We start from the raw sequence: 10,942 nt of genomic DNA, 5'->3' as shown, positions 1-10,942 counted from the left end.
TTTGTTTTATGTATTTTGAAGCCCTATTTTGGGTGGGTAAATATTTACTATGGTTATGTCCTCCTGGTATATTGACTCTTTAATTATTATATAGTGTCTTTCCTTATCCTTTTTGGTGGATTTTGCTTTAAAGTCTATTTTATCAGAGATTAATATTGCCACTCCTGCTCTTTTTTGATTGTTGTTTGCTTAATACATATTTTTTCCATCCTTTGAGTTTTAGTTTGTTTGCATCTTTGAGTCTAAGGTGTGTTTCCTGGAGGCAGGGAATAGACAGATAGTGTTTTTTAATTTATTCGGCCACTCTGTGTCTCTTTATTGGGGCATTTAGTCCATTTACTTTCAGTGTAATTATCGATAGGTGTGAGTTTACTGCTGTCATTTTGATTTTTTTTGTGTGTTGTTGACAGTTTCTTTGTTCCACTTAATTTTCTGTGCTGAGTTATTTTTCTTTATTTTCATTGTTGTTGATTTTGTATTTGCTGAGTCTTTATGTTTTTTATTTTGATGTGTAGGATTGTTAGTTTCCTTTGTGGTTACTTTAATATTTACCCCTATTTTTCTAAGTTTAAACCAATCTTTTGTTTCTTGATATCACCTTGACTTCCTCTCCATATGAAAGTTCTATGACTATATTATTTAGTCCCTCTTTTTTTTTTTTTTTCCTGCAGAACAAAACATTTACTCTCTGGTTATGGTACAAATTCAGCCCCATCCACCACAGCCTGTTAGCTTCTCCTTTTCAGGTCGCTCTTCTCAGCAATGCTGTCCAGGGGCAGATTTCGAGACTCCCTCGCTTTGTAGTGGTCCAGCACCAGCTGCCGAAGGCTTTTGTGGTTCAGCGGCTGCTCATAATCATCCAACCTCTCACTGAGGAAGTCCGACCTGAACACCCAGGGGACGACCTTGGCGGCTTCTGCTGGCTTGAGGAAAGCAGAGCCACCCCAGAAAGGGTTGAGGAAGGGTGGCGGGGTCTCTGTCTCCGCCCCTTCCACTTCCAGGACCCGTCTGTAAGCCTCTAACAGCAGCAAGTCACTGGTCTTCTTAATGATGGCAAAATACTGTGGAAGATTGGTGTCGGTGATTCTCCCCGTCTCCCCTAGCTGCACCAGGATCTTGGTGGCGTCACACCTGATCTTCCTGAACAGATTTTCCACCGAGCTCTTGACGTAGTCCAAGGTCTTGCTGATCTCCTTGTAGTCCTTCTCATACCTGTCCGCCTCCTCTGTGGTCTTCTTCAGTTTCTCCTGGCGACAGATCCCAGTTTCCACCAAGGTCAGCCAGGCTGACACCCTGGGCTTAGCCCACCACAGGAACTTGCAGTGGAAAGGGGGCTTTGGGACCCTCTGGGGGTAGGGTCTCCAAACTATAGGGTTTCAAGCCTCTGAGGGAATGCGAGACCAAATTAATGGGCCTCAGCCAGCATTTTTAACAAATGAAATAAAAAATTTCCCAGTGAGGAAACAGGCTCCGAGGCACACAGTCATGAGAGTACAAAGCTAAGATTTCAACTTAGTTTCATAACCACCACACCAGGTGGCTTCCTCCTCCTGGCTACTAGAATATTCAGTTCCCAGGACTAAAAATTCCTCACTGGGCAGCCAGAGCTGCCCTCCCATTACAAAGATGCAATAAAACGTCACATGGTTAAAAAAAAAAAAAAAATCACATAATTTTTTAAAAGGTCACCTGGTCAGCCTGATGTGACATAAAACCATCTCTGTTATGTGTCCAGCACCCTAGATGTTCCAGGCTCTTTTTTTTTTTTTAATAATTTTTATTGAGCTTCAAGTGAACGTTTACAAATCAAGTCAGTCACATATAAGTTTATATACACCTTACTCCATACTTCCACTTGCACTCCCCCTAATGAGTCAGCCCTTCTAGTCTCTCCTTTCGTGACAATTTTGCCAGCTTCCAACCTTCTCTACCCTCCCATCCCCCCTCCAGACAGGAGATGCCAACACAGTCTCAAGTGTCCACCTGATACAAGTAGCTCACTCTTCATCAGCATCTCTCTCCAACCCATTGTCCAGTCCCTTCCATGTCTGATGAGTTGTCTGCCGGAATGGTTCCTGTCCTGGGCCAAAAGAAGGTTTGAGGACCATGATCGCTGGGATTCTTCTAGTCTCAGTCAGCCCATTCAGTCTGGTCTTTTTATGAGAATTTGGGGTCTGCATCCCACTGATCTCCTGCTCCCTCAGGGGTTCTCTGTTGTGCTCCCTGTCAGGGCAGTCATCGGTTGTGGCCGGGCACCAACTAGTTCTTCTGGTCTCAGGATAATGTAAGTCTCTGGTTCATGTGGCCCTTTCTGTCTCTTGGGTTCTTAGTTGTCGTGTGACCTTGGTGTTCTTCATTCTCCTTTCATCCAGGTGGGTTGAGACCAATTGATGCATCTTAGATGGCCACTTGTTAGCATTTAAGACCCCAGATGCCACATTTCAAAGTGGGATGCAGAATGTTTTCATAATAGAATTATTTTGCCAATTGACTTAGAAGTCCCCTTAAGCCATAGTCCCCAAACCCCCGCCCTTGCTCCACTGACCTTTGAAGCATTCAGTTTATCCCGGAAACTTCTTTACTTTTGGTCCAGTCCAGTTGAGCTGACCTTTCGTGCATTGAGTATTGTCCTTCCCTTCACCTAAAGTAGTTCTTACCTACTAACTAATCAGTAAAAAACCCTCTCCCACCCTCCCTCCCTCCCCCCCGTAACCACAAAAGTATGTGTTCTTCTCAGTTTATACTGTTTCTCAAGATCTTATAATAGTGGTCTTATACAATATTTGTCCTTTTGCCTCTGACTAATTTCACTCAGCATAATGCCTTCCAGGTTCCTCCATGTTATGAAATGTTTCACAGATTCGTCACTGTTCTTTATCGATGCGTAGTATTCCATTGTGTGAACATACCACAATTTATTTACCCATTCATCCGTTGATGGACACCTTGGTTGCTTCCAACTTTTTGCTATTGTAAACAGAGCTGCAATAAACATGGGTGTGCATATATCTGTTCGTGTGAAGGCTCTTATTTCTCTAGGGTATATTCCGAGGAGTGGGATTTCTGGGTTGTATGGTAGTTCTATTTCTAACTGTTTAAGATAACGCCAGATAGATTTCCAAAGTGGTTGTACCATTTTACATTCCCACCAGCAGTGTATAAGAGTTCCAATCTCTCCGCAGCCTCTCCAACATTTATTATTTTGTGTTTTTTGGATTAATGCCAGCCTTGTTGGAGTGAGATGGAATCTCATTGTAGTTTTAATTTGCATTTCTCTAACGGCTAATGATCGAGAGCATTTTCTCATGTATCTGTTAGCTGCCTGAGTATCTTCTTTAGTGAAGTGCGTGTTCATATCCTTTGCCCTCTTCTTGATTGGGTTGTTTGTCTTTTTGTGGTTGAGTTTTGACAGAATCATATAGATTTTAGAGATCAGGCGCTGGTCGGAGATGTCATAGCTGAAAATTTTTTCCCAGTCTGTAGGTGGTCTTTTTACTCTTTAGATGAGCATAGGTCTTTGATTTTTAGGAGCTCCCAGTTATCGGGTTTCTCTTTGTCATTTTTGGTAATGTTTTGTATTCTGTTTATGCCATGTATTAGGGCTCCTAGGGTTGTTCCTATTTTTTCTTCCATGATCTTTATCGTTTTAGTCTTTATGTTTAGGTCTTTGATCCACTTGGAGTTAGTTTTTGTGCATGGTGTGAGGTATGGGTCCTGTTTCATTTTTTTGCAGATGGATATCCGGTTATGCTAGCGCCATTTGTTAAAAAGACTATCTTTTCCCCAATTAACTGACACTGGGCCTTTGTCAAATATCAGCTGCTCATATATGGATGGATTTATATCTGGGTTCTCAATTCTGTTCCATTGGTCTATGTGCGTGTTGTTATACCAGTACCAGGCTGTTTTGACTACTGTGGCTGTATAATAGGTTCTGAAATCAGGTAGAGTGAGTCCTCCCACTTTCTTCTTCTTTTTCAGTAATGCTTTGCTTATCCGGGGCTTCTTTCCCTTCCATATGAAGTTGGTGATTTGTTTGTTTCTCCATCACACTAAAAAATGACATTGGAATTTGGATCGGAAGTGCATTGTATGTATAGATGGCTTTTGGTAGAAGAGACATTTTTACTATGTTAAGTCTTCCTATCCATGAGCAAGGTATGTTTTTCCACTTAAGTAGGTCCTTTTTAGTTTCTTGTAATAGTACTTTGTAATTTTCTTTGTATAGGTCTTTTACATCTTTGGTAAGATTTATTCCTAAGTATTTTATCTTCTTGGGGGCTACTGTGAATGGTATTGATTTGGTTATTTCCTCTTCGATGTTCTTTTTGTTCATGTAGAGGAATCCAAGTGATTTTTTTATGTTTATCTTATCACCTGAGACTCTGCCAAACTCTTCTGTTAGTTTCAGTAGTTTTCTGGAGGATTCCTTAGGATTTTCTGTGTATAGGATTATGTCATCTGCAAATAGAGATAATTTTACTTCCTCCTTGCCAATCTGGATGCCCTTTATTTCTTTGTCTAGCCGAATTGCTCTGGCTAGGACCTCTAGCACAATGTTGAATAAGAGCGGTGATAAAGGGCATCCTTGTCTGGTTCCCATTCTCAAGGGAGATGCTTTCAGGCTCTCTCCATTTAGAGTGATGTTGGCCCTTTATTATGATGAGGAATTTTCCTTCAATTCCTATTTTGCTGAGAGTTTTTATCGTAAATGGGTGTTGAACTTTGTCAAATGCCTTTTCTGCATCAATTGATAAGATCATGTGGTTTTTGTCTTTTGTTTTATTTATATGGTGGATTACATTAATGGTTTTTCTAATATTAAACCAGCCTTGCATACCTGGTATAAATCCCACTTGGTCGTGGTGGATTATTTTTTTGACATGATGTTGAATTCTGTTGGCTAGAATTTTGTTGAGGATTTTTGCATCTATGTTCATGAGGGATATAGGTCTGTAATTTTCTTTTTTTTGTGATGTCTTTACCTGGTTTTGGTATCAGGGATATGGTGGCTTCATAGAATGAGTTAGGCAGAATTCCGTCATTTTCTGTGCTTTGAAATACCTTTAGTAGTAGTGGTATTAACTCTTCTCTGAAAGTTTGGTAGAACTCCGCAGTAAAGCCATCTGGGCCAGGGCTTTTTTTTTGTTGGGAGTTTTTGGATTACTGCTTCAATCTCTTTTTTTGTTATGGGTCTATTTAGTTGTTCTACTTCTGATTGTGTTAGTTTAGGTAGGTAGTGTTTTTCCAGGAATTCATTCATTTCTTCTAGGTTTGCAAATTTGTTAGAGTACAATTTTTCGTAATAATCTGATATGATTCTTTTAATTTCAGTTGGGTGTGTTGTGATGTGGCCCATCTCGTTTCTTATTCGGGTTGTTTCCTTTCCTGTATTTCTTTAGTCAGTCTGGCCAATGGTTTATCAATTTTGTTAATTTTTTCAAAGAACCAGCTTTTGGCTTTGTTAATTCTTTCAATTGTTTTTCTGTTCTCTAATTCATTTAGTTCAGCTCTAATTTTTATTATTTGTTTTCTTCTGGTGCCTGATGGATTCTTTTGTTGCTCACTTTCTATTTGTTCAAGTTGTAGGGACAGTTCTCTGCTTTTGGCTCTTTCTTCTTTTTGTATGTGTGCATTTATCGATATAAATTGGCCTCTGAGCACTGCTTTTGCTGTGTCCCAGAGGTTTTGATAGGAAGTATTTTCATTCTCGTTGCATTCTATGAATTTCTTTATTCCCTCCTTGATGTCTTCTATAACCCAGTCTTTTTTCAGCAGGGTATTGTTCAGTTTCCAAGTATTTGATTTCTTTTCCCTAATTTTTCTGTTATTGATTTCCACTTTTATGGCCTTGTCGTCTGAGAAGATGCTTTGTAATATTTCGATGTTTTGGATTCTGCAAAGGTTTGTTTTATGACCTAATATGTGGTCTATTCTAGAGAATGTTCCATGTGTGCTAGAAAAAAAAGTATACTTTGCAGCATTTGGGTGGAGAGTTCTGTATAAGTCAATGAGGTCAAGTTGGTTGATTGTAGTAATTATGTCTTCCGTGTCTCTATTGAGCTTCTTACTGGATGTCCTGTCCTTCTCCAAAAGTGGTGTGTTGAAGTCTCCTACTATAATTGTGGAGGTGTCTATCTCACTTTTCAGTTCTGTTAAAATTTGTTTTATGTATCTTGCAGCCCTGTGATTGGGTGCATAAATATTTAATATGGTTATATCTTCCTGGTCAATTGTCCCTTTTATCATTATGTAGTGTCCTTCTTTATCCTTTGTGGTGGATTTAACTTTAAAGTCTATTTTGTCAGAAATTAATATTGCTACTCCTGCTCTTTTTTGCTTATTGTTTGCTTGATATATTTTTTTCCATCCTTTGAGTTTTAGTTTGTTTGTGTCTCTAAGTCTAAGGTGTGTCTCTTGTAGGCAGCATATAGATGGATCGTGTTTCTTTATCCAGTCTGAGACTCTGTCTCTTTATTGGTGCATTTAGTCCATTTACATTCAGCGTAATTATAGATAAGTACATGTTTAGTGCTGTCATTTTGATGCCTTTTTATGTGTGTTGTTGACAATTTCATTTTTCCACTTACTTTTTTGTGCTGAGACGTTTTTCTTTGTAAATTGTGTGTTCCTCATTTTCATAGTATTTGATTTTATGTTTGCTGAGTCATTACATTTTTCTTTTGAGTTATGGAGTTGTTATACCTCTTTGTGGTTACCTTAATATTTACCCCTATTTTTCTAAGTAAAAACCTAACTTGTATTGTTCTATATTGCCTTGTATCCCTCTCCATATGGCAGTTCTGTTCCACCTGTATTTGGTCCCTCTTTTTGATTATTGTGATCTTTTACATATTGACTTCAATGATTCCCTGTTTTGAGCGTTTTTTTTTTTTAATTAATTTGTTTTTGTGATTTCCCTATTTGAGTTGATATCAGGATGCTCCGTTCTGTGACCTTGTGTTGTGCTGGTATCTGATATTATTGGTTTTCTGACCAAACAATTTCCTTTAGTATTTCTTGTAGCTTTGGTTTGGTTTTTGCAAATTCTCTAAGCTTGTGTTTATCTGTAAATATCTTATTTTCGCCTTCATATTTCAGAGAGAGTTTTGCTGGATATATGATCCTTGGCTGGCAGTTTTTCTCCTTCAGTGCTCTGTATATGTCATCCCATTGCCTTCTTGCCTGCATGGTTTCTGCTGAGTAGTCTGAACTTATTCTTATTGACTCTCCCTTGTAGGAGACCTTTCTTTTATCCCTGGCTGCTTTTAAAATTTTCTCTTTATCTTTGGTTTTGGCAAGTTTGATGATAATATGTCTTGGCGATTTTCTTTTTGGATCAATCTTAAATGGGGTTCGATGAGCATCTTGGATAGATATCCTTTTGTCTTTCATGATGTCAGGGAAGTTTTTTGCCAGCAGATCTTCAATCTTTTTTGTTTTAATGTTCTCATCTTTTACATATTGACGTCTCAGTTTTCTATTTTCAGTGTTTTAGCTTTGATTTATTTTTGTGACTTCCCTATCTGGGTTGATATCTTGTTGTTCTGTCCAGGGTTCTAGGCTTGGGTTGTTATCTGATATTATTGATTTTCTAACCGGAAGACTCCCTTTGTATTCCTTATAATTTTGGCTTGGTTTCCACAAATTCCCTAAACTTCTGTTTATTTCGAAATGCCCTAATTTTGCCATTGTATTTGAGAGACAGTTTTGCTGCATATATAATTTCTTTGCTGGCAATTTTTTTCCTTCAAGGCTTTATATATGTCATCCCATTGCCTTCTTGCCTGCTTGGTTTCTGCTGAGTAGTCCCGGCTTAGTCTTATTGACTCTCCTTTGTAGATGACTTTTTTTTTTTTATCCCTAGTTGCTATTAAAATTCTCTCTTTATGTTTGGTTTTGGAAAGTTTGATTATAATATGTCTTGGTGACTTTCTTTTGGGATCTAACCTGTGTGGAGTTCGTTGAGCTTCTTGGCTAGCTATTTTCTCATCTTTCATGATATCAGGGAAGTTTTCTGCCAACAAATCTTCAACAATTCTCTCTATATTTTCTGTTGTCCCTCCCTGTTCTGATACTCCAATCACTCGTAGATTATTCCTCTTGATAGAGTCCCACATAATTCTTTGGGTTTCTTCATTTTTTTTTAAATTCTTTTATCTGATTTTTCCTCAAATAAGTTCAAATCAAGTGCTTTATCTTCAATCTGACTAATTCTGACTTCTATTGATTCAATTTTGCTCCTATGATTTTCTATTGAGTTGCCTAATTCTGAGATTTTGTTGTTGATCTTTTGGGTTTCTATTTGCTTTCTATGGATTCTTGAAGCCTGTTAAATTCATCATTATGCTCTTGTATAATCTTCTTAAGTTCCTCTTTTTTTTTTTTTGGTCTGCGTTTTGCCTGATCTCCTTCCTGATCTCTTGAAGAGCTCTGTATATTAATGTTTTGAATTCTACCGCCAGTAATTCCAAGAAGTTGTCTTACTCCGGGAGGTTTCTTGATTCTTTGTTTTGGTGGCTTGCTAAAGCCATCATGGTCTGCCTGTTTATGTGATTTGATATTAACTGTTGTCTCTGAGCCATCAATGAGTTATTACGTTTATGTTTGCTTACTGTGTCCTAGCTTCTTGTTTTGTTTTCATATGTCCAAATAGGCTGGTCCTGTGAGCTACTTTGATTATTGGTATCTTTGAAGCTCTCACGTCCTGTCACAAGGTGGTTAGAGCTGTTACTATGTATGTGAGCCCAGAAGTCCATTTACTTTTCTTGTGTGGATTCAGCTTAGGTGTCCAGGTCGTTGATTACCGAGTGTGTGGTGCAGGCTCTCACCTACAGTCCTAGATGAGAAGGGGTGGCTGGAGTAGGCACAGGTATCTGGCTGCATTAGGGGGTCATGTGCTGAGCAAGGCAGGGGGCTGACTGCTACCCCTGTCTGGGTGGAAGACATCTTCCTGTTCCCTAGAGTACCTAGGTGGGTGGGTTTTGCAGCTGGACTTCGGGCACCCGATGCTGTTGGCTGTAAGGGCTGGGAGGTACCACTTATTCTTGGACCCCTGTCGCAGGTGGCTAGGTGGAGTGGGTGGAGGCACCAGTCCTCAGAGGCTTGATGTGGGTAGGTGAGGACCCTGCTTAATGGATAGGACTGTGTCAAATGTCATTAATCTGCCACTCCCCCTTATATAGCTGTTGCGGTTGAAAATAGGCTTCAGGGATATACCTTGTTGTACTGTGCTAATGATGGCCTATGCTGTTGATATGAGCCTACACAGGTCTATGTACGGGTGAAAGGCATTCAAAGTCTGTGGACCCATTATGCCTATGCCTGGGAAAGGGGCTGTGCCTGCCCTGAGTTCCTGGCTTAGAGGAGCTGGCACATTTTTTCATGTTTGTTAATTTGTTCCCTCTCCATACCTGGGAGAATGGCTAAAGGTACGTGATGGGTCCTACTTCCAGCCCAGGGGTCACAGTATTTGCTCAAGCAGGGCCAGGACCCCGAGCAGAGTGGAGAGGGAGCAGGTAAATGGGAGACAGGTATCTCCCAAGGGTGGGAAGGGTTTTTTTTGGATCCATGTGGTAGGTTAGATACTTGTATTTCTTTTGCTGATTCAGTGCCGCTTCCCCCTGGTTACTGAGTTTTGATCAAACTCTCCCTTTCCTGGTGTGGAAAATGTGTCCATAGCGCTACTGCTTGCCTCAGCCCACACAAGCCAGTTGATCCAGACTGCAGGGTGCTGCCCAGGTCAGGTCTGGCAAATCCTCGCTGCTTCTGAACTGTCTCTCCCTCCCCTTGCCACTCAGTCTAACTCCTCAACTTTGTCTTTGATGTTCAGGGCTCCTAGATTGTCATAAATAATCAACTCACTTGTTTTTTCGGGTCTTTGTTGTAAGAGCGACCACAGGAAACATCTGAGTACTCCGCCATCTTGGCCCCATCTCCCTAGATGTGTGTTGTTTTAAGCCACTAAGCCTGGGGTAATTTGTTACAGCAGCTATAGGAAATGAATACAGATGATAATGAAAGCATAAGCCCAGACTAGAAATGAATTGTTTGAAAGATTCTCATAGCCATTTAATGCTGTTACTGAACAAGTAACAAAAACTAACTCCAAGTTCTTTGTTCTATCCATAGCAGTTATAGTTAAAGCTAGCTTCCAAAAAGCAAGGGTGTCTTTATAAAGAAGAATCAAGATCCAACTTTACTTGTGAAAGGTGTTGAAGGAATTTCCTGTATTCTCATTGAATTAAGTCTTTAAAGGAAGAACTCCATCATGGATATATTGTAGCAGTCTGGGTCCAATAAGGAGATAAAAACCACACAGTAGACCAAACATGGAAAGTTTAATATAAAGAATTATTAACTATGATAAAATACAAGGAAACTATACGGTACCCTAATGCTGAGGGAAAGTACTGAAGAAGGACAAACTTGGGAGGATTTACACCTTGTTAGAGAAGACGTGGTTCAGCCCACCAGACAGCACAGAACTTTACTGGTTTGGTCAGGCCAAAGCTGGTCTGCAGTCTCTGGGCAAGCAATAAACAACCTTCCAGGCAGGGAAGCAGCCAGCCAGAAAATGGCAGCATGGGCAAGCAATGAGTGAGCATATGGGGTAGGAACCTTCTGGGCTGCTTGCTGGCTGCACAAGGGCTTGCAGAGGGAGTCAGGGTGTTTGTGGGGACAGGAGGCCTTCAGGAGCTGGTTTTCATCCCGAGAGGGCGGCAGAAAGGTTATTGCTAGACCATGGCTGCAACGTCACAGAGGGGCTGCTTTTGGGACCCATGGCTACAGAGAGCTCCACCGAATGTCCTCAAACCCACACCTCTAACCCCGATGCTATAGCCAGGAACTGCAGGAGCTTCTTGCTTCTGCAGTGTCCCTCTTGAGAAAGCTTAACATCATGCTCACTTTAAAGAAAAAAAAAAGTGCCTAAAGGAATTCT

This window comes from Loxodonta africana, chromosome 11, assembly GCF_030014295.1.
Source record: "Loxodonta africana isolate mLoxAfr1 chromosome 11, mLoxAfr1.hap2, whole genome shotgun sequence".
Lineage (NCBI taxonomy): Eukaryota > Metazoa > Chordata > Mammalia > Proboscidea > Elephantidae > Loxodonta > Loxodonta africana.
This window is presented reverse-complemented; position numbering follows the sequence as displayed.